This window comes from Notamacropus eugenii, chromosome 1, assembly GCF_028372415.1.
Source record: "Notamacropus eugenii isolate mMacEug1 chromosome 1, mMacEug1.pri_v2, whole genome shotgun sequence".
NCBI lineage: Eukaryota > Metazoa > Chordata > Mammalia > Diprotodontia > Macropodidae > Notamacropus > Notamacropus eugenii.
This window is the reverse complement of record NC_092872.1, coordinates 114,443,664-114,467,735: the sequence shown is the minus strand read 5'-3', so window position 1 is coordinate 114,467,735 and position 24,072 is coordinate 114,443,664. Positions and strand designations below refer to the sequence as shown.

General features: G+C 35.5%; 1 pseudogene; it reads left to right on the top strand.

Moving 5' to 3' along the window:
* The first annotated feature begins 1,027 nt into the window (after positions 1-1,027).
* Positions 1,028-24,072, top strand: part of LOC140505999 (heat shock cognate 71 kDa protein pseudogene) — a 57,651-nt pseudogene continuing 34,606 nt past the window's right edge.

Genomic DNA, 24,072 nt, shown 5'->3' with positions numbered 1-24,072 from the left:
ATTTTGTGCATGTGAGTCCTTTCCTTCTGTCTATGATATTGTTAGGGAACAGGACTAGTAGAAGTAATCTAACATTATGGAAACAATGAACATGAAATTACACTTTGAGAGACAACTAGGGATAGAAGAGACTATTATGCTATGATTAACAGAGTTATAAAGAGTTGGACAAGACTGAATCACTGAAAAATACTTCTCAATTCATCTAATTTCAATGACATCTAGTTTATATCTCTCCATCTTTTCCACAAAAAGAGGATGAAGTGTCAAATGTTTAGCTAAAATCACAGTATTCTATATCTACAGCATTCTGTAGAAATGTTATTTAGTGACCCTGTCAAAAAAAAATAAGAAAGAAGATCTGCCTGGAAGGACTTGTTCTTGATGAAGTAATGGTGGATTTTGTAATCATTGCTTCCCTTTGTTAATTATTAATCATCTTTTAATAAACCATTTTAGAATTTGTCATTTAATCAAATTACTGAACTCTGTTAAATTTCTTTCTCTTCTCTTTTTAGAAAATGGTAATAACATTCACCCTTCCCTAACTTTACTCCACTGCTCAAATTTCTGATGATCTTTCAACAGATAAAAGATAGGATCTGTGGGACTTGCTAGCACCCAGAGGAACATTGATCCTTTGGAAAGATAGCACAAAAAAAAATCCCAGTGCAACTGAAGAGTGACAATACAAAAAAAAAAAAAAAATTCCCAGAACCCAATTAATACAAACCCCGTGGTAAGAGATCCCTAACAAAGACTACCCTGAAGTGATTCAGAAGCTAGAACACAGCATTTTTAAGTGGGTATGGAAGCTCCAAAATGCAGAAGCAAAGAGGAAGCGTCTCAAGCAGAGCCTGCTGCTTTCAATTGCCTGGAAGCACTGTAACAAGATGGAGAATATAGGCAGGGCATAGATACAAAGACTCCTTTGAGCTCAGTAGGAGGGGGTAGAGGGTGAAGATGGCTCCAAGCATAGCCTGATGGTAGGAGTAGCCCTGAAGGCTAGTGGTAGAAGGAAGGCAAAATGCAGAGCCCAACACAGAGCCCAACAAAAGCCTTAGCGCAGGAGTCTACTGAAGGGCAGTCCATGAATAGCCACACTCCGACCCATGATATTCAGGAGAGCAAGGGTATGTCTTGACCAAAGCACAGTTCACTCTTCAAAAGAAAAAAAAAACTATACGACTGAGAGAAATGATAAATGTCATGAAGGAATACTTTGGAATGAGAAATGCAGGATGGAAATCGAAGAGGAGTAAAGTAAGAGGAAGAGTTTCCTTACTAAGCTGCCTTCTAAGAAATCTAAAGAAATTCTTAGGGAAAAAAACCAAGGAATAAAACAACATATACATATATATATATATATATATATATACATATATATATACACATACATACATACATACATACATTCACACACATACACACATATATGTAAAATGAAGATATAAAATGTAATTGATGAGAAAAATTTATGGCAAGAATTATTTCCTTAGAATGAAATGTACCCTAGAATGAAATGCATCACCCTAGAAATGAATTCCATGACAAATAGGGTGGAACAAAAAGACAACAATGACTCAATTAGACAACAAAAATATTAAAGCAAAATAATTTAAGAAAGAAAATAGAAGAAATTTTATTAAATATATTAAAAACAGGTGATCAAGAAAATAATTGAAGGAGAAATATTTAAAAAATGACCAGCCTCTCCAAAAAGTATGGCAGCAAAAATATCTGAATACTTTACTTTAATAAATCACACATAGAAACTGTACAGAACTTCTGAATTTGAGGGCAAAATGAAAATTTGAGAATTTGCCAATCACCTACTGAAAGAAACAACAAAATCAAAACTTCCAGGAACAGCAGAGCCTCAATGTAGATCTTTTCAATCATTGATCATATGCTTTAAGAAGTCAAAAAGAGTTCAGATCTCAAGTGTTACATGGGATTTGGCAACTACTACTGAGGGGAAAAAAGAGAATGTGTAATATGATATTCCTCCCAAAAAAGATTTTAAGGCATAAAATTAAAAAAAAAATAGTGTCTTGGAAAACTAAATGCATTTACGTAGGGAGAAAACTGAACTTTTAATTAAATAATGTAAAAGAAATCCAGTTGAAAAGGACAACATTGAGGATACCATTTGAAATGGAGAAACAGGATGCAGATATGGAAAGAAAGCTGTGTGGACAGCAAGTTAATATGTGGAGATATATTTATTATATATTGATAGTGGAATAAGAAGCAAATGTTCTCTCAGAAACTCTCTACCTTTGTGGGTCACTAAGATAGATAAAGGTAAAAGAAGACCTGTGAGTGGTTTTGTTCTGATTTGATGATTTATGAAGACAAAAATGGAAAGGGCTGTCTTTACTGAGGAAGAAAGACACAGGGAGACATAAATTATGATAACATTATAGGATATCTATTTTGGAAGAAGATGGAGAGGATCAGACTCTCATCAACCTCACTTTCATCTGAATCAAATAAAGGAAGATGGAATGCAATTACACATTTACACGCAAATCAAGGTATGAAAATGCAGTAAATTCAAAAGAGAAAGAAAGAGATAGGATGAGGTAGACTGGAAGGAAGACTTTAATTGGCATGTTACAAGAGCAAGGGTATTCGAATAAAGACAATTCAAAGTCCTAAAAAATAAAGGCAAGATTAGTAAAACTGAGAGTAAAAAAGATTGAATTAATATATTGAAGTAAGAGTTGGCTTTATGAAAAACAAATAAAATAGATATACCAGAGAAGAAAACAAAATGACTGCTGTAAATGTGAAAAAAGTGAAAAAAAAACTAATGAAGATGAAATTTAAACAATTACAAGAAATTATTTTGTCTACATATATGCTAATACGTTTAAATACTTCAGTTAAATGGAAGAACATTTACAAAAAAAATATATAAATTGTCTAGATTAACAGGAGGGAAGCAAAATGACTCAAGACCTATTATACAAAAAAAAAAAAAAGAAGAAATTGACTAGACTGTAAATGAACTTCTTAAGACAGAAACACTCGGACTCCAACGATTTACAAGTGAATTCTATCAAACATTTGAAGTTCAAATAATTCCAATATTAAATTAGTTGAAATAATAGATACACAAAGGATCCTACCAAATTCCTTTGATGAAATAAATAAGACATTGTTGCCTAAGCCAGGAAGAGTGAAAACAGAAAAAGAAAATTGTAGACAAATATCAATAATGAAAATGGATGAATAAACTAAATAAACAGCTAGCTAAAAATTACAATAATATATAACAAAAATTATATATTATGATCAAGTAAGGTTTATACTAAGAATGAAGAGATGGTTTAACATAAGGAAAACTATTAACATATTGGATTGTGTGTCCGTCTTTCGTTCCCCAAGAAGACCATGCCACTGGAGAAATACTGACATGACTTGCACTTGACTTTTGTTTTGAGTGAGGGAGGGAGATGCAGGTCACTAGTCTCACTTCTCCTCCAGAGTCATCTGAATCTAGTGACCAGGTATTCATCAGGATGACTGGAGATGATCCAGGGTGAGGCAATTTGAGTTAAGTGACTTGCTCAAGGTCACATAACTAGTGAATGTCTAGTATCTGAGGTGAGATTAGAACTCAGGTCCTCTTGACTTCTGCGCTGCTGATGATCTACTGCACAACTTAGCTGTCCAACATAATGGGTTACATCAATAATGAAAGTAAAAAAAATCACATGGTAATATCAATAAATACAGAAAAAGTTTTTCACAAAATTCAACACTGTTTTATTAAAAACACTAGAAAGTAATAGTATAAATTAATTTTTCTTAAATTGATAAAAAAAAACATTTATCTAAAATCACCAGCAGAGGTGGAGCCAAGATGGTGGAGTAGAAAGACACACATACACTAGCTCTGAACCCACAGCCCATAAAATATCTATAAAAAAGAACTCCCAACAAATTCTGGAGCAGCAGAAGCCACAGAACAACAGAGCAGAGCAGATTTCTGTTCCAGAAAGCCTTGAAAACCTCTCACAAAAGGTCTGTTGTGCCCCAGACCCAGAGCCGAGCCCAGCTCTACCTTGGCCGCGCAGCACGGAAAGGAGCCCATCTGAGCGGGTTTCAGGGACAAAATCTCCAGTGGCCCCAAGGGTCCCTCCACCCACGAGGCCTAAAGGTTGGTGAAAGGATCTTCTCGGCTTGCCAAGAGGGGAGTGGGGTGCCCCCATAACTCAGGCCCCCTTGGGAGGCAGCAGCAGAGTTGGGAGCAGAAAGGGGCTCCCCAAGCAGGCAGGAGCTCAGATTAGTTGTTGAAGGTCTCCCCATAAACCCCCTGAGGGAACTGAGCCCCGAGAGGAGGCCCTGCTCCAACCTGAGCAGCTGAACTTAATCTCACACTGAATAGCAGCCCCACCCCCGCCCAAAGCCCTGAGGCTGGGAAGCAGCATTTGAATCTCAGACCCCATGTGCTGGCTGGGCGGATCTGGAGGCGTGGTGGGGGGTGGAAAGAAAACTCAGAAGTCAAGTCACTTGCTGGGAAAATGCCCATAAAAGGGGGGAAAAAAAAAAGATTATAGAAGGTTACTTTCTGGGTGAACAGATAATTCCTCGCTTCCTTTTGGATGAGGAAACAACAATGCTTACCATCAGGGAAAGACACAGAAGTCAAGGCTTCTGAATCCCACACACCCAAAATAAATATAGCATAGGCTCAGGCCATGGAAGAGCTCAAAAAGGATTTTGAAAATCAAGCAAGAGAGGTGGAGGAAAAACTGGGAAGACAAATGAGAGAGATGAAAGAAAAGCATGAAAAGCAGGTCCACACCTTGCTAAAGGAGACCCAAAAAAATGCTGAAGAAAATAACACCTTGAAAAATAGGCTAACTCAATTGGCAAAAGAGGTTCAAAAAGCCAATGAGGAGAAGAATGCTATAAAAAGCAGAATTAGACAAATGGAAAAGGAGGTTCAAAAGCTCACTGAAGAAAATAGTTCTTTCAAAATTAGAATGGAACAGATGGAGGCTAATGACTTTATGAGAAACCAAGAAATCACAAAACAAAACCAAAAGAATGAAAAAATGGAAGATAATGTGAAATAGCTCATTGGAAAAACAACTGACCTGGAAAATAGATCCAGGAGAGACAATTTAAAAATTAGGGGACTACCTGAAAGCCATGATCAGAAAAAGAGCCTAGACATCACCTTTCATGAAATTATCAAGGAAAACTACCCTGAGATTCTAGAACCAGAGGACACAATAAGTATTCAAGAATCCACCAATCAGTTCCTGAAAGAGATCCAAAAAGAGAAACTCCTAGGAACATTGTGACCAAATTCCAGAGTTCCCTGGTCAAGAAGAAAATATTGCAAATAGCTAGAAAGAAACAATTCAAGTATTGTGAAAATACAATCAGGATAACACAAGATCTAGCAGCTTCTATATTAAGGGATTGAAGGGTGTGGAATAGGATATTCCAGAAGTCAAAGGAATTAGGACTAAAACCAAGAATCACCTACCCAGCAAAACTGAGTATAATACTTCAGGGGGAAAAATGGTCTTTCAATGAAATCGAGGATTTTCAAGCATTCTTGATGAAAAGACCAGAGCTGAAAATAAAATATGACTTTCAAATACAAGAATGAAGAGAAGCACGAAAAGGTAAACAGCAAAGAGAAGTCATAAGGGACTTACTAAAGTTGAACTGTTTACATTCCTACACGGAAAGACAATATTTGTAATTCTTGAAACTTTTTAGTATCTGGGTAGTGGGTGGGATTATACACAGACACACACACACACACACACACACACACACACACACAGAGACAGAGCACAGAGTAAATTGAAGAGGATGGGACCATATGTTAAAAAATGAAATTAAGCGGTGAGAGAGAAATATATCGGGAGGTGAAAGGGAGAAATAGAATGGGGCAAATTATCTCTCATAAAAGAGGCAAGCAAAAGACTTTTCAATGGAGGGAAAAAGAAGGGAGATGAGAGAAAAACATGAAGTCTACTCTCATCACATTCCACTAAAGGAAGGAATAAAATGCACAGTCATTTTGGTATGGAAACCTATCTTACAATACAGGAAAGTGGGGGATAAGGGGTCAGCAGGGTAGGGGGGATGATGGAAGGGAGGGCATGGGGAGGAGGGAGCAATCTGAGGTCAACACTCATGGGGAGGGACAGGATCAAAAGAGAGAATAGAAGCAATGGAGGGGCAGGATAGGATGGAGGGAAATAGTTAGTCTTATACAACACGACTATTATGGAAGTCATCTGCAAAACGACACAGATATGGCCTATATTGAATTGCTTGCTTTCCAAAGGGAAGAGGGGGGAGAGAGGGGGAGGGAAACGAAGTTGGAACTCAAAGTTTTAGTAACAACTGTGAAGTACTGTTCTTGCTACTAGGAAACAAGAAATACAGGTAAAGGGGTATAGAAAGTCATTTGACCCTACAGGACAAAAGAGAAGATGGAGACAAGGGCAGAGAGGGATGATAGAAGAGAGAGCAGATTGGTGATAGGGGCAATTAGAATGCTCGGTGTTTGCAGGTGGGGGGAGGGGACAAAAGGGGAGAAAAATTTGGAACCCAAAATTTTGTGAAAATGAATGCTAAAAATTAAATAAATAAATAAATAAATAAAATAATAAAAATAAAATAAAATCACCAGCAAACATTATTTATAAAGGGAGTAAAGCAGAAACCTTCTCAGTGATGTCAGGTGTGAAAAAAGGATTCCAATTGTCACCACTACATTAATCAGTAATGTAATAGAAATCATAGCAATAGCAATAAGAGAAGAAAGAAATGTAATCACAATAGGGAATGAGCTAATAAAAATATCTTTTTGCAGAAAATGTGATTATATACTTGGAAAATCCCAAAGACTCAAGGAAAATATTAATTGAAACCAATAATAATTTTAGAAAAGTAGCAGGATATAGAGTAAATCCACATAAAATATTAGCATCCCTACATGTCATAAACAAACTTCAAGAAAGGGTAGTAAAAAAAATATTCCATTTAAAATGATTCTGAACAGTATAGCATATCTTGGAGAACACTTGCCAAAATAAGCCCTGAAATTACAAAATCGAAATTATATTTTTAAAATTATGCAAATAAAATCGCATTTAAATATTTGGAGAAGTATTGTTCATAGGTAGCCATGGCAATTAAAATAAAAGTGATATTCATACCCAAACCAATTTATATATTCATTGCTATCCAAATTAAATTACCATTGTATTTGCTGGTTAAGAAAAAATATGTAATAAATTTCATTTGAAAAAGAAGAAAAGAATATCAAAAGTAATAATGGAAAAGAATGCAAAGGATGGAGACTTAGCAGCACCATGTTAAAGTATATTATAAGGCAGTAATTATCAAAAGAGTCTGGTACTGGCTAAGAACTTTTTCTAAATAATAAAGTTTGATCAGTGAAGTAGAGTAGAAATGGAAGAGCAAATAATCTTTACAACCGAATGTTTGACAGTGTAAAGACTTAAGATGTTGGGATAAGAATTCTTTATTTCATAAAAATTGTTAGGAAAACTGTCAGAAAATGAACAGAGACCATTTATGAAGAAAAGGTCAAAATGCATACAAGACAAAGATACAGAGAGAGATTTGCAAGAAATTTAGATGAACATAGAAAATGGTACTCATCAAACTTATGGACAGGCAAATGATACATGAAGAAATGAGAGATAGTGAGCAAAGTTAAGTATGAATACGATTATTTCAATATCAAAAAATTTAAACAAATTTTTGAACAAATAAAGAAGCAGAGAGGATAGGAGGAATAGGAGGAAAGCAGAAAATTTTTATACAGTTTATCAGATAAAGGTCTCTAAAATATATTACTGCCAAATCTACAAGAATACAAGTCATCCTTGGTTGATAAATGGCCAAAGGATATGAATGGGTAGTTTTCTACTGAAGATATCAAAACAATTCACAGTAATAGGAAAAATGTGCTGCTCTAAAACCATTATTGATTAGAGAAATGCAAATTAAAACATCCTTGAGAAATAAAATTTTACACCTACTCGATTGGTTAAAAACAGATGGAGAAAGTGAGAAATATTGGAGAGAATGGGGAACATTGGGACTAATTCACTGTTAATTGAATTGTGAACTAACTCAGCTATTTTGGAGAGCAATCTGGAATTAGGCCCAATGTGCTATTAACGTAGCTATGTACTATACCTATTTCCATCTTAGCCATGTTGCAAAAGAAAATGCACTACAAATAAAACAATTAAAACAGTCTTTTTTAAAAAAAGTATGCTTAAAGCTACATTTCCTCCTCTCTTCCTTTTTCCTCCAAAAGCACATCTCTTTTTTGCCTATCAGTTTTTATATCATGTCAACATAATCAGTTCACCTCTGCCCCCTCTCTCTGTGTGGAATTCTTCAAACTGCCCATAATAAAGGGTGAAGTTCTTCGACTATACAAGTATCATTTTCCCATGTAGAAATCTAAATAGTTGAAACACATTAAATTCTTTATGGTGAATCCCTGATCCCATGTGATTGCAATCACTATCGATCCTCAGGATCCCTGATCTCTTGATTCTGGAAGTGACACTGCCCATCAGGGCTTCTATTTCCTCTTGACTTCAATTCCTCCTCTGTGCCAATGAGCTATGATCCAGAAGTGAATATAGGCGATGGATTTTCCAAACAGCAACTGCCCTCTGCCCAGTGTTAGCAAAGGGATACCTATAATCTCTTTCTCACCAGTTGCCAAATCCTCTTACTTTATCTGTTTGGAGAGCTCCCAAAGATGTTACTGATTATGTGAATACCACCTCAATCCCACCATACGGACTCTGGGATTGCCTCCACTCCCCACGTCACAGACCTCTCTTTCCAATCTCCTATGTTGTCTTCTAGTGGGAAAATGTTGCACTCTGACATTTTGTATGCTCTTTCTCTCCAGAATTTGATATGAGGTGCTATTATATTTCTTTGTAGGGGACAGATGAAAGATCTCATTTGAATATTTTCTCTTCCGTTTTGTCTTTGCCCTTTGTCTTAAGTATATTTGTCACCACTCATTAAATAATATTTTCTTTTGTCCTCTTCCATTCTAAATAAAGTACTTTGTTCAGTTTTTTCTTGAAATTTTAAAAGGAAATTTAATTTCCATGGGTGCACTTCCATATACCCTCAAGATCTGCCTTTATGATTTTTTCACCCCACTTTGCTATTTTTCAGTTTTGCTAAACTTAGAATTTGCTTTTTTTCTTTCTTCTCTCTAGTCATCTAATTATTTTTCTTCTTTTTCTCTAAGTCAAGTGTTCAAAATGCCCCTTCGTCTCTACTCCTCAACTTATTTTGATGTACATTTTTTTCATTTTTATTCATTTTTCTAAAACAAGACTCAACAAAATTGTTTCTTTCCTATCCTTTTCATGATTTTATTTTCTTTTTTAAGTATTTATTCTTAGACTAATGATTCTTATATTTGGTCATTATTTCTTTATCCTCTCTATTCCTCATGAACATTAAGCAATTAATGTACCTCCCCCTTTTTGGATTCTCTCTTCTAAATAGTTTCTATCTCATCACTCTGTAAGTATTGCCCTCTGCCCCAAACTTTAATTTTATTAACTATTGTGCTTCAATCTTAAAGGGAACGCTTCCTGAAGGAGACATGGAATTAGCCAATGGTACAAATTTGTGTGTCCATTATTCTTCCATTCTTGCTTCCCTATCGTTTTCCTTACTCATCACGAAGTTTTCTCTTTTTTCACGTGTTCTCATTTTTCTGCATGTCAATTTCCCTGTGCTCTTGAGATCAGATGTTATTCAAGGAAATGCAGTGCTTTTTCAGAGACTTTTCCCTGTCTAAAATAAAATCCCTGGGTATTCGATCTGTAAGTAAGATCTTTATACTTTTTAAAGAATACCTATCTTCCATAATGGGCTCTTCTTCTGTCAGACTTCCTCCCACTAGTGAACTGAGACTTCACTTCCTTCTTTCCTCATTTTTCAGTCTCTGCTTTTGCTATTGAATTTTCCTATTGACTTCATTTTTCCTTGGAGAATATTGAAGTTATTTCCTTTCATTGTTCAGTATTTATTTATAATAAATAAATGGACCCACAACACATTTCCTTCCATCTTTTTCTTTTGTCTGATTTTTAATTGTTCTCCCAGACTATTTAATCTAATAAAATTATTAGTAATAATGATATTAGAATTATTATTAGTGATGATGATAAACAACATCAGCAAAAACAGCAAAAATGACAAAACAGTGAAGAATAAAAAGATGATGATGATGATGATGATGATGATGATGATGATGATTATGATGATGATGATGATGATGATGATGATGATGATGATGATGGTGCATGATTGTGGTGGTGATGATAGCTTTTTATGTTGGGTGATGTGAAGCTGTGTCTATATCATTTCAGGAGTATTCTGCCCAAAGTAGTTTCTGCACTTAAGTTACACTTTTAGCCATGTTTCGAAACGTACTTTTGGAAAAAATCTTTTAATGATCTTTCTTGACATTTTGTTTCATTGTTGATGGTTTTTTAAGTCTATGTTTTTAAACCAATAAGTATCTTTCTCATTCTAGTTTTTTTCCCCCACCTTTTCTAGCCCAAGTAATTTCTTCTTTTAGTGTTAATTAATCAATCTGTTTTACTACTCAACATTCACTTCCAAAAGATTTTGACTTTCAAATTTTTCCCCATATCTCCCCTCCTTTGTTCCAAGATGGTATGCATAGTGATTACCCCTTCTCCCAATCTGACCTTCCTTCTATGACCCCCATCCCTTTCTTTTATCCCCTTCCCTTCTATTTTTCTGTAGGGAAAGATAGATTTCTAAATCTCATTGTCTATGTAGACAACATATCTTATTTTCTAGTAGCATGTAAAAACATTTTTTAACATTCAGTTTTAAAACGTTGAGTTCCACATTCTTTCTCCCTTTCTTTTTCCTCACCTTTCCTAGTTGAAAATGAAAGCAATATTATATAGGTTATATATGTGTAGTCATGAAAATCCCTTTCCTAGTGGTCATGTTGTGAAAGGCATACTATATTTCCCTCCATTTTATCCGGCCCTCCATTTATTGTATTCCTCCTTTCACCCTGTCCCTCCTCAAAAGTGTTTCCTTCTGACTACCCCCTCGTCCCATTAGCCCTCCCTTCTATCATTCCTCTGTATGTAATTCCCTTAACTACTACTTTTGTTATAGTAAGACAGATTTTCGTGCCTTATGTTATTGCCTTCATAAGTCAAATTGGATGACAATAAGGTTTACTCCTTTCCTCTCAGCTTCCCCTATTCCCTTCAATTGTAAAAGATTTTACTTGCCTGTTTTATTTGAGATAATTTTCCCCATTTTACCTCTTCTTTTCTCCTTCTCCCAGTACATTCATCTCTCACCACTTAATTTTATATTTTAGATGTTATTGCTTCAGATTCAACTCACCATGTGCCTCTGTATCTCTCTCTTTTTATCTAATCTATATTTCTCTACCCATCTCTCTATCTATATTCCCCTACATATCTGTACATTTCCCTCTCTCTCTCTCTCTCTCTCTCTATCTCTCTCTCTCTCTCTCTCTCTCTCCCTCTCTCTATCTCTCTCTCCCTCTCTCTCTCTCTCTCTCTCTCTCTCTCTCTCTCTCCCTCTCTCTCTCTCTCTCTCCCTCTCTCTCTCTCTCTCTCTCTCTCTCTCTCTCTCTCTCTATATATATATATATATATATATATACATATATATATACACACATATATATATATTTACATACATAGGTCTATATATGCAAACATATATACATACACACATATATACATATATGTATATACATATATGTATACGTGTGTGTATATACATGTGCGTATGTTCCCTCCAACTATCCTAGTACTGAGATAGGTCTCATGAGTTACAAAAGTCATCCTTCCATGTATGAGTAGAAAGAGTACAACTTTAATAAGTCCTTGATGATTTCTCTTTCCTCTTTACCTTTTCATGCTTCTCTTGATTCTTGCATTTGATGTGTTCAGCTCTGGTCTTTTCATTAAGAATGCTTGAAAGTCCTCTATTTAACTGAACATTCAATCCCTCTCCCTCAAAGTATAATACTCAGTTTTGCTAGGTAGATGATTCTTGGTTTTAATCCCAGCTTCTTTGACCTCCTGAATATCATATTCCAAGTCCACTGATCTTTTAATACAGAGGCCACTAAGTCTTTTGTTGTCTTGATTGTGTTTCTATAATACTTGAATTGTTTCTTTCTGGCTGCTTGTAATATTGTCTACTTGACCTGGAAGCTCTGAAATTTCGCTACAGTATTCCTAGGTGTTTTCCTTTTGTGATCTCAATCATGAGGTGATCAGTAGATTCTTTTCTATATCTCTTTTCCACTCTCATCGAAGAATATCAAAGCAGTTTCCCTTGATAATTTCTTGAAAGATGATGTCTAAACACTTTTTTTTTTAAATCATGACTTTCAGGTAGTCCAATAATTTTTTTAAAAATTATCTCTCCAGGATCTATATTATATATTAATTGTTTTTCCAGTGAAATAATTCGTGTTGTCTTCTATTCATTCTTTTGATTTTGTTTCAATATTTTTTTATTTATCATAAAATCCTTTGCTTCCATTTTCTCCCTTCTGGTATGTAAGGAATTGTTTTCTTCAGTGAGCTTTTGAACCTCCACTTCCATTTGGTCAATTCCGTTTTGAAGGCATTTTTCTCCTCATTGGTTTTTCTGACTTCTTTTGCCATTTGAATAAGTCTATTTTTAAGGTGTTGTTTTCTGTAGCATTTGGAGGGGAGGTCACTTTTAGCAAGCTGTTGACTAGGTTTTTTTTTTCTTCTAATTTTCTTGCATCTCTTTCACTTTTCTTCCCAATTTTTCCTCCACTTCTCCTCCTTAATGTTCAGAATCCTTTTTGAGTTCTTACATGACCTGGGACAAATTCACATTTTTATTGGAGGCTTTTTGTGTAGGAGCTATGACTTTGTTGTCTTGCGGTTGTATTATTTTGATCTTTCTTGACTTCAAAGTAAGATTTTGTTGTCTGATTTTTCTCTGTTCTTTCCAGATTTATTTGGACTGGGAATTTGTTTCATTCTCTCATTTTGTGGGTTTTGTTTCTCTGTTTAGTACCAATTTTATAGGTATCTGGAGGGGTTTGGGAGAGAGCTCAAGCTAGTCCTTGCTTTTGCTCCACAGTCTTGGCTCTGCCCCCTGTCAGTACTTTCATTACTTGTCCCTTATTTGTTGCTATATGTATTCACGCTTATCCCTCTCCACCTCCCCAATGCCCCATAATCTATAGAACCTTAAATAACCTGCCCATGCATTCAAAAATGTGACTGAAATTTTGGTCTCCCTAACTCCATAGCCTGGGTTTTTTTAATTGTATCCTCTGCCATAACTTAAATCCTTAAATGGATTTATGATCTCATAGATATTAGTTTTTACTCTATGAGTATGAGTAATGATCTCCCCACACATTCTTTTCCTATGTAAATATTGTGTATATTTTCCAAGTAATCACATATGAGGGATCTCTCAATCAATTTTAGGTCTTCATTTTTTTTGCTTTTATTGTCTCAAGATCATTGCTTTTATTATTTCAGGAATACCCGCTTTCTTTAATTCTCACTATATTCCTGACTAACTTCTTTTTCTAGGCATATGTGTTCCAAATCACATTGCTTGTGAAACTGTTTAAAACAAAGGTTGTCTTGATGATTTTACTCATGATCACTTCCTGAATTAATAATGCATTTTTCACTTTAGCATAATCAAGTGCCTCTGACTGAATAATGTGATTAAAGAAGATCTTTTCCACCCATTTATGGGCCTGCAAAGATTTGTAGGAAGTTTCATACCTTTTTCTAATGAGGCCCTGGTTTTTAAAGCTTGTGATGTCCTCTGGCTCTGAAAAATGTATAAATACTTTCAGGTAAGCTATACTTTGGGGCTTGCTGACTGGAAGTGTTTTATTTGGCCAGATGAGCCTCGAGGAAGCTGCTAAAGGAGTTCCCAGCTTTGAAAACTCAAATGTTGCTGCTTCTCTCTCTCTTTGGTAACTATATATAATGGTCAGGCAGTTGACTCTGTCCGTTGATCTGTGATTCATGTATTGCTCTGTCAGGTAGTTGGAAGCACTCTGTTGGTCTGTATTACTCTGTATTTTCTCTGAAGCTCAGGGTGTTGTCTTTTTCCCGTGAACTAAGTGAATAATATATGTGCTTTATTAAAGTGATTGATGACCCTTCAAACATTGTCTTTCCTTTTAGAAAAACAGATCAAAGAACCTGTTATAGCAGCCCAGCCCCTGTGTATGTCAGGGTGCTTTATACTACACTTACCAATACCCAAAAAAAATTACTGAAAGAAATTATTTCTCTCTCATATTAGCAGCTAATTATTATAACTGGAGAGGTCCAATTTTCCCCCTATCATAATTACTTGTCCATTTTTTCCAGAACAGGGCTGATATACAATAAGATTAATATTCTCTACATTCAGTATTGCTATTTTGCCAAACTAAATCAGGCTTGGGTTAGGTATACAAAATCTTTGTCTAAATTATCCAAGTCTGGAGGTGGTCTAGGTTTAGAGATAGTCTCTGTCCAAGAATAACCTAATGTCACTCTCAGCTCCTCAGTGGAATGAGCTCACTTTTTTTTGTAAATTTCACCCCTCACTAATTGCTAACCAGTCAGAGTTGATGGCAAACTTCTAAACCACTCCTCTTCCAGAAGGGCATAAAAACCGTGAGATCACCTCCATGATTGTGTTTGGTGTAAGAGAAAGATGGCCATATGAACATTCTTTTGTTAAAATGTTGGCATTAATAATAAAATAATTAAATTACCCAGAAATTGTGTGTTTTGAGACTTTTTAAGCTGTTAAACTTAATGTTATAGAAACTACCCTTGCAATAAAGAATTAATTAAGAGTAATAAACCAATACATTGGTCATGTTTGAGAACATAAGTTGCATTTCACAATATTTATTCCTTTGTATGTTCAATTCATCTTTATCAATATGTTACAACCTGCTCTCACTCAATAAGCATTTTTTTTTCTTTTTTCTTGGCTTCCTTACGATTGTGAATTTTCTGAGATTTTTGTATTCTGTTATTTGAAGCTACATAGCATATATGAAATACTAATATCATAAAGAGATTGGATTTTGAGGTGGAGAATAGTTTGCATTCATGGCAGAAAAAATTGCACAGCCTCTCAAATAACATAGTTAGCTACTTGTCATGGATCAAGACAAGAAATGTTATTTGTCAATTTTCTTTAAGCTATTAAATTTCCTTTGTAGTCTTATTATTAGACCATACTTACTAATATGAATAGAATAAAGTAACAAGGAACTTTTTGTGGGTGAATTTAGGTTGTTTTCCAGTACTTTTGCTAAAAATGCTCATGTATTGACAGATGGGCTAGATTCTCTCCCCCCATCCCCCAGCCTTGAGGAAATGATGTGAGTTAATTCCTCAATTCGTGCAATGCACTAGACTTCTGTCAACAACAACACAAACTAACTAAATTGAAATGATGAAAACAGATATTACCAGGCCAAGCTGACAATAGTGGCCATTTGCTATTTGTCATGACTGAATCATTTTGATAACAATTATTAATATTTACTGTGATAGAAATTGAAATAAACGAACCATTAATTTGGCACAAAGGGATCCAGTTCTAGTGCATGTCACCTATTAAATCTTTTTGAACACTCTTCCAGTTTCATGTTCTAATTTCATTTCAACTATTCATTGTCAAAGGCCACTAAGGTCCTTGAAAAAGGCAAAGTCATAATAGGGGATAGAATTTCTAAATGTTTTTAAAATATAAAATAAGAGTTTTATAAATAAGAGTTTGACATTACCTGCACAATAATCAATGATATCTAATAACTGAAAAGAAAGTTGATTATTAGGCATTGTTCCTCAATAGGAACAAAATATATTTTGTTTTGTTTATTTAAAGAAATTTTAGTAACTACATTCATAGCAGAAAACATCAACAGCAATAACATGAGAATCCTAGTCATGCAATAGTTTATTATTGCAGAAATTCTGATATAATTTCTTTAAAGTTCTAATAAAAATACCAGCCTGCTAAAAGAAAGAAGCAAATCATTGCTGTTGACAACTAGACTTACACCCATACATGTGCTTGCGTGTGTAACCATACTCAATATATTTACATATACATATATATGTACACACACAAACACACCGACACACATAGAGTTGCTTATTCTTATGTATGTGTGTATATTCTACTATAAAAATATAGCAAGATATAGTATGTTAAATGAACTCAATATATGGTATGATGGTGGAAATATTAATTTCCCATCATTAAATGACTGAAAACCATTAACAGGGTTTCTTGGTAATTAAGTGAAAGAGATGAAATTGAAGAGAATTTATGTGAATGTTGTCCCTCTGGAAGCGGAAGGCTCGTAATCTGGCTACCTTTTTTTAAAAGTTATTAAAAGGAGAAGGTGTATTTCATTGGACTGATTCATTTTCTTTAACTCCAAAGGGGAAGAGTAGAACCAATGGGTAGAAGTTAGAGGTGATCGATTTCGGTTTCCTCGAAGGCAGTATTTGATAGCACTTAAAGATATGAAAATGGAATGAGTTCCCTCATAAAGTGGTAAGTTTCAAATAATTGAAAGTATTTAAGAAGAGTCTGATGACATTTTGTCAGAGATATTTTAGCAGGGATACAACCATAATTCCAGAGGCTGGTCTTTATGGTTTCTTGCAAAACTAATATTCCATTACACAAAAAAAATATATACACTTTTAAAGTCTGAATCCCAAATTTTCCAAAACAATGAGTTCCAATACAATTTTACGGACTTTTGAGGTTATACTTCTTTTTACCTGGCAGAGCAACACAAATATTTATTTTTATATATAAAAGTTGGTTGATTTTTGTCCTTTCTAAAAGAGGACAAAATGACATCACCATGATAAAGCAAAGTTCCAGTGTATAAAAGTATCAGTGTGTAGAAAGAGAAATCCCGTTTTAAGCTCTGTTAGACACTATAAAATATATGGGAGTCGACCTGCCCAAACAAACCAAGGGAACATATGAACACAATTACAAATCACTATTGCCACAAATAAAACTACATCCAAGTATGTGAAAAAACATCATTTGCCCGTGGGTAGGCCAAGATAATATAATAAAAATGACATTTCTACAGAAATTAATTAGCTTAAGCAGTGCCATATGAATCAAACCACCAGATAATTATTTTCTAGTGCTAGAAAAAATAATATTAAAATCCATTGGGAAGAACAAAAGTCCAGAATATCAAAGGAACTAATGAAAAGAAATACAAATAAGGTGACATAGCCCTCTCCGATCTTAAATTGTGTTATAAAGCAGCTATCATCAAAACCACTTTGTGAAGATGGCAGAGTAGAAAGACACATATACGCTAGCTCCGAACCCACAGCACATAAAACATCTGTAAAAAAAGAACTCCAAACAAATTCTGGAGCAGCAGAAGCCACAGAACAATGGAGCGGACGAGATTTCTGTTCCAGAGAGCCTGAAAACATCTCGCAAAAGGTCCGTCGCGCTGTGGACCTGGAGCCGAGCCCAGCCCTGCGTTGGCTGCGACACTGAGAAGAGCAGATCCGAGCAGGCTTCAGGGGCAGAATCTCTAGCAGCTGCACGAGTCCCTCCATCCACAGGTTAAAAGGGTTGGTGAGAGGGTCTCTTTGGCGGGTCGAGAAGGGAGTGGGGTGCCCCCATAACTCAGGTCCCCTCGGGAGGCAGCAGCAGAGTTGGGAGTAGACCAGGGCTCCCCAAGCAGGCAGGAGCCTGGATCCATTGTTGAAAGTCTCTGCATAAACCCCTGAGGGAACTGAGCCCGTGGGGAGGCAATGCCCCCACCTGAGCACCTGAACTCGATCTCACACTGAATAGCAGCCGCCCCCTCCTCAAGCCCTGAGGCTGGGAAGCAGCATTTGAATCCCAGACCCCAAGCTCTGGCTACGAGGATCCAGAGGCGAAGAGGGTATGAAGAGAACATTCAGAAGTTAAGTCACTGGCTGGGAAATTGCCCAGAAAAGGGAAAAAAAATAAGACTATAGAAGGCTACTTTTTTGGTGAACAGGTATTCCCTCCCTTCCTTTCTGATGAGGAAGAACAATGCTTACCATCAGGGAAAGACACAGAAGTCAAGGCTTCTGTATCCCAGGCCACTCAATGGGCTCAGGCCATGGAAGAGCTCAAAAAGGATTTTGAAAATCAAGCAAAAGAGGTGGAGGAAAAACTGGGAAGAGAAATGAGAGACAAGCAAGCAAAGTATGAAAAACAAATAAACACCCTGCTAAAGGAGACCCAAAAAAAATGCTGAAGAAAATAACACCCTGAAAAACAGGCTAACTCAACTGGCAAAAGAGGTTCAAAAAGCCAACGAGGAGAAGAATGCTTTCAGAAGGAGAATTAGCCAAATGGAAAAGGAAGTTCAAAAGCTCACTAAAGAAAATAGTTCTTTCAAAATTAAAATGGAACAGATGGAGGCTAATGACTTTATGAGAAACCAAGAAATCACAAAACAAAACCAAAAGAACGAAAAGATGGAAGATAATGTGAAATATCTCATTGGAAAAACAACTGACCTGGAAAATAGATCCAGGAGAGACAATTTAAAAATTATGAGACTACCTGAAAGCCATGATCAAAAAAAGAGCCTAGACATCATCTTTCATGAAATTATCAAGGAAAACTGCCCTGAGATTCTAGAACCAGAGGGCAAAATAAGTATTCAAGGAATCCACTGATCACCTCCTGAAAGAGATCCAAAAAGAGAAACTCCTAGGAACATTGTGGCCAAATTCCAGAGTTCCCAGGTCAAGGAGAAAATATTGCAAGCAGCTAGAAAGAAACAATTCAAGTGGAATTGTGGAAATACAATCAGGATAACACAAGATCTAGCAGCTTCTACCTTAACGGAGAGAAGGGCATGGAATAGGATATTCCAGAAGTCAAAGGAATTAGGACTAAAACCAAGAATCACCTACCCAGAAAAACTGAGTATAATACTTCAGGGGAAAAATTGGTCTTTCAAAGGAAATGAGGACTTTCAAGCATTATTCATGAAAAGACCAGAGCTGAGAAGAAAATTTGACTTTCAAATACAGGAATGAAGAGAAGCATGAAAAGGTAAACAGCAAAGAGAAGTCTTAAGGGACTTGCTGAAGTTGAACTGTTTACATTCCTACATGGAAAGACAATATTAGTAACTCTTGAAACATTTCAGTATCTGGGTACTGGGTGGGATTACACACACACATGCACACGCACACACACATAGAGACAGAGTGCACAGAGTGAATTGAAGAGGATGGAATCATATCTTTAAAAAATGAAATCAAGCAGTGAGAGAGAAATATATGGAGGAGAAAGGGACAAATGGAATGGGGCAAAATTATCTCTCATAAAAGAGGCAAGCAAAAGACTTATTAGTGGAGGGATAAAGAGGGGAGGTGAGAGAAAAACATGAAGTTTACCCTCATCACATCCCACTAAAGGAAGGAATAAAATGCACACTCATTTTGGTATGAAAACCTATCTTACAATACAGGAAAGTGGGGGAGAAGGGGATAAGCAGGGTGGGGGGGAGGATGGAAGGGAGGGCATAGGGAGGAGGAAGCAATTTGAGGTCGACACTCATGAGGAGAAACAGGATCAAAAGAGAGAACAGAAGTAATTGGGGGCCGGATAGGATGGAGGGAAATATAGTTAGTCTTATACAACACGACTATTATGGAAATCATTTGCAAAACTACACAGATTTGGCCTATATTGAATTGCTTGCCTTCCAAAGAGAGGGGCTGGAGAGGCAGGGAGGAACAGAAGTTGGAACTCAAAGTTTTAGGAACAACTGTGGAGTACTGTTCCTGCCACTAGGAAATAAGAAATACAGGTAAAGGGGTATAGAAATTTATTTGGCCCTACAGGACAGAGGAGAGAATGGAGACAAGGGCAGAGAGGGATGATAGAGGAGAGACCATATTGGTGATGAGGGCAATTGGAATGCTTGGTGTTTTGGGATGGGGGGAGGGGACAAGGGGGGAGAAAACTTGGAACCCAAAATTTTGTGAAAATGCATGTTAAAAGTTAAATAAATAAAATAAATAAATAAATAAATAAAAACATCAAAAACCCCACCTTGTACTGGTTAAGAAACAGAGATAGACAAGTGGAATAGATTAGATACTCAAAACAGTTATCAATTCAAATAGGAATCTGCTGACTGATAAACCCAAAGACCCCAGGATCTGGGATAAGAACTTACTGACAAACATTGCTAGGAACCTGGATAACAATGTGGCAGGAAATGGGCATAACCCGAAGCCTGAAACTTTACACAAAAATAAAGTCCAAAAGGATATGTGATCTAGGTATAAATACTATTCGATAAGGAAATGAGGGGAGCAAGGAATAGTGTATTTCTCAGATTTGTGGAGAATGGAGAAATTTACTACCAAACAAGGGATAGAGAACATTATGAAGTTTAAAATGGATAACTTTGATTCCATTAAACTTAAATGTTTTTGTACAAACACAATGCAAGAAAGATGAGGAGAGAAGCAGAAAACTGAGAAAGAATTTTTGCACCTAGTGTCTGTTATAAAGTCCTCATTTCTAAAATGTACAGAGAACTCTGCTAAATGTAAAAGAATACACGTCATTTTCCAACTAATAAATGGTCAAAAGTTATGACCTAGCAGTTTTCAGAGGAATAAATTAAAGCTATCTATAGGCATATGAAAAAATGCTCTAAATCAGTATTTATTAGAGAGATGCAAATCAAAACAACTTCGAGGTACCACATCACAGATATCAGATTAGTAACATGACAAAACAGGAAGATGATAAATGGAAAAAATGTGGGAGAGTTGCATCACTAATTCATTGTTGGTGGAGTTGTGAACTGATTCAATCTATCTGAAGAGAAGTTTGAAACTATGCCCAAAGGATTAGAAAAATGTGCATATCCTTTGACCCAGCAATATTGCTTCTAAGACTGTATCCCAAAGATATCATCAAAATGGGAAAAGGTCCCACGTATACAAAAATATTTACAGCAGTTCTTTTTGTGGTGGCCAAAAACTGGAAATCAAGAGGATGCCCATCATTTGGGGAATGGTTGAACAAGTTATGGTATATGATTGTAATGGAATACTATCACACTATAAGTAATGATGAACAGGTAGAATTCAGGGAGACCTGGAAGGACTGATGCTAAGTGAAAGGAGCAGAACCAGAAGAACTTTGAACACAGCATGAACCACAATGTGTGAGTTTTTCTGGTAGGTTTAGACCTTCATAGCAATGTAAGGACCTAAAAAATTTTCCCACTGGACTTTTGAGGAAAAATATCTTCTACATTCAAAGAAAGAACTATGGAATGGGATCGCAGAATGAAGACCATTTTCTCTTTTGTTACTTTTTATGTTTTCTCCCATTCATTTTAATTCTTCTATGCAACATGAATACAATGAAAATATTTTTCATAAGAATGTATGTGTAGAACTCATATAAGGTTGTGTGCTGTCTTGGGGAGGAGGGAGACACAAGGGCAAAGGAGAGGGGGGGAGGGGGAAAGTTGAAGATATATGAAAGTGATTTTTGAAAACTAAAAACAAATGGATTAATTAATTTAAAAAATAAAATTAATTTAAAAAATAGTTCATTCAAATAATAATTCACTCTTCCAGTCATCTTATTTTCATAGAATATATTATTTTTTCAAAACTCAAATTATGCCCATTCCTAGAAGTGCTTTTTACATACTAAATATTCAATAAATATTTTTAAAATTTAATTTAATCATTTCTTAGGAAAATACATAGGCAATAATAATATAGAATATATATTATAGTGAATATATATAATATATAATATAGAAAATATAGAATATATATTATAGTGAATATATATAATATATAATATAGAGAATTACATATTTGGGTTGGAATATAAACCATTTAATATTATTTAGTTCTTTATTATTTCCCTTTTCTGTTTAACTTTTTATGCTTCTTTTAGTCTTGTATTTGAAATTCAAAATTTCTGTTCACTCTGGTCTTTTAATCAAGGATACTTCAAAGTCCTCTATTTCAGTGAATATCATTTTCCCCTAAAGAATAATACTTAGTTTTGCTTGGTAGGTGATTCTTGGCTGCAGTCTTAGATCCTTATCCTAATGTCATATTTCAAGCCCTCCAATCCTTTAATATAGAAGCTGCTAAATCTTGTGTTATCCTGAGTGTGGCTGCATAGTACTTAATTTTTGAGTGTTTTCAGTATTTTCTCCTTTACCTGGAAGCTCTAGAATTTGACTATAAGATTCCTGACAATTTTCATTTTGAAACCTCTTTTAGGAGGTGATTAATGGATTCTTTCAACTCATATTTTGCTCTCTAGTCCTAAAATATCAAGGCAGTTTTACTTGATTTCTTGAAAGGAAATTTCTAGGCTACTTTATTGATTATGGCTTTCAAATAGTCAAATAATCCTTAAATTAACTGTCCTTAATCTATTTTCCTGATGGCTAAATTTCTCCAATGATAGAGTTTACATTTCTTCTATTTCTCGGTTTGTTTTACATTTCTTCTATTTTTTTGGTTTGTTTTACTGTTTCTTGATGTTTTGTGGACTCATTAACTCCTTGGTCCATTCCAAGTAATACAGGATTATTTTCTTCACTGAACTTTTGTAACTCTTTTTTTTTGGTCAATTTGGTCAGTTTTGGCTTTTGACAAATTCTTCTCTTCAGTGATTTTTTTGTGTATCATTTTCTCTTTGTCCAATTCTGCTTTCCATAACAGTATATATCGTGCATCCTTTTACCATTTGGCCTACTCTGTTATTTTTGTTTCTGTGTAACAGACTTTTATTGACATGTTGACCAACTGCTTTAGGTTAGTTATTTTAAGATACAATAGTCCTGTGAAGTAAGTAGTACACATATCATTAGCCCCATTTCTAAATGAGGCAACTGGGTCACCAAAGTTAAACAGCTTGCAAGGACCAGAGCTGAGATTCAAGCACACATTTATTTTTTAATTTAATTAATTTATTTGTTTTCATTTTTCGGCAGTCACTTACATAAGTTTTAAGCCTACTCTGTTTTTTAAAGTGCTATTTTCTTTAGCATTTTTGTGCCTCTTTTATGAAAATATTTAATATTTCGCATCATTTTCTTTCATCACTCTCATTCCTCTTCCTCCTTTTTTTCTTTACCACTAATTTTAATTTGAAAATTCTTTTGGAGCTTTTCCATCACCTGAGACAAATTCAAATTTTTAATTGAAACATTGGATGTAGGAGCTTTGATTCTGTTGTTTTCTTTTGAGTGTGCATGTTTTTATGTTCCTTGTCACCATAGTAACTTTCTGTAGTCAGAGTTTTTCTGCACTTTGCTCATTTTTCCAGCCTGTTACTTTTGTATGTCATTAAAGTTGGTCTCTGATTCAAGAGTAGGGTTCATTCTGTCCCAAGTTTCAGTGGTTTTTGTCCAGATTTTTTCAGAGATACTTGCAGTGAGTTGTGAGTTTTCAGTTCTCCCCATGTGATGTGACATAATGAGAGGTGTTTTTACTACTCTCTTAGCCTGTGTTCTGCGTTATGAGTGACCACAATCACCCTTTTCTGTCCTGGAACTGTGTTGAGTTTCCCTGCTCAACTGCAACTATAAGCTATCTTGTGCTTACCTTCTTTCTTTTCCTGTTACTACCACTCAAAACTGCGATTCACATTTGAGTAAGGGCGAAGCAGTGGAGTGCTACTCCCAGTGCCAACATAGAGAACCCTATAATCTTCTGACCACTTGTTTTACCACCTTATCTTCTGTGCATTGGGAACTCTGGAAGCCATTGCTGCAGCTGCTGATTCAGTGACTTCTAAGGCTTACTTCTGGTTTGCTGGGGCTGGTCTAAAATGGTGTGGCCTGTACTGGACTGTGCTCCACTATCCTTCTGATGCAACAGACCTTTTCTGCTG